Consider the following 801-nt stretch of genomic DNA (forward strand, 5'->3'; position numbering starts at 1 on the left):
AAATAGGAGGGAGCAAGGGATCAGAAAAAGGCAATTCATAGAAGTTGGATTTTAACTGAAATATGAAGAAAGCCAGGGAAAACCAGTAAAGAAAGAGAGCCAGTCATGGGGGACAGCAAACACCAAAGATCCCGAACCGGGAGGCAGACTGTCATGTGCAAGGAACAGCAGCAAAGCCAGGGTAGTTGGAAATTCAGAGTGAAAAAATAGGAACACTTCATGAATTTGGATGTCATCTTTGCATTGAGGCCATGTTAATCTCTGCCTTGTTCCAATTTTAGCAAAGGTGCTGTCACCGTAATACAAAATAAAATACTGAATATAAGAAAAGTTAAGTATAGACTATGTGCTGATATTGTGTTCTTTGAATTTTTTCCTCCTTGTAGAGGAATGGCTTGGGTTTTTATATTCATTCATTCATTCTTTGACACATTCATTCATTGATTCCTTCATTCATTTATGCATTTATTCATCCAAAAATATTTTATTCAATTCAATTGAATAAAGACTTGTTAATCACCTACTACCATGTGAATAAAACATGTATTTTAAAACACAATTACATGACTGTACTTTGCCCGACTCTACTTATTTGCCGCAAGAAATTTTTATCTCTTTTTTGAGGTAGAGGAGAGAGGTTATGAGTGGAGAGTTGGGAAGAGTGAGGTCAGTGATATTGATGACAAAATATAGAAGGAAGGAAAATGGCATCTCATTGATGCCATTTAATAAATTCATGGTAGAGAGTAGAAGAAAGTTCAAAAGGGAAGATTAGCATTAAAACTACCACATTAAATTATG

At 35.3% G+C, this 801-nt stretch overlaps 1 non-coding gene across 1 annotated transcript; it reads right to left on the reverse strand.

Annotated features, from left to right (window-relative positions):
- Nucleotides 1-201: 201 nt before the first annotated feature.
- Nucleotides 202-304, reverse strand: LOC111720815. Its single transcript, XR_002770319.1, has one exon. It is a non-coding gene; the product is annotated as a U6 spliceosomal RNA (small nuclear RNA).
- Nucleotides 305-801: the final 497 nt, after the last annotated feature.

This window comes from Sarcophilus harrisii, chromosome 4, assembly GCF_902635505.1.
Source record: "Sarcophilus harrisii chromosome 4, mSarHar1.11, whole genome shotgun sequence".
NCBI classification, from domain to species: domain Eukaryota; kingdom Metazoa; phylum Chordata; class Mammalia; order Dasyuromorphia; family Dasyuridae; genus Sarcophilus; species Sarcophilus harrisii.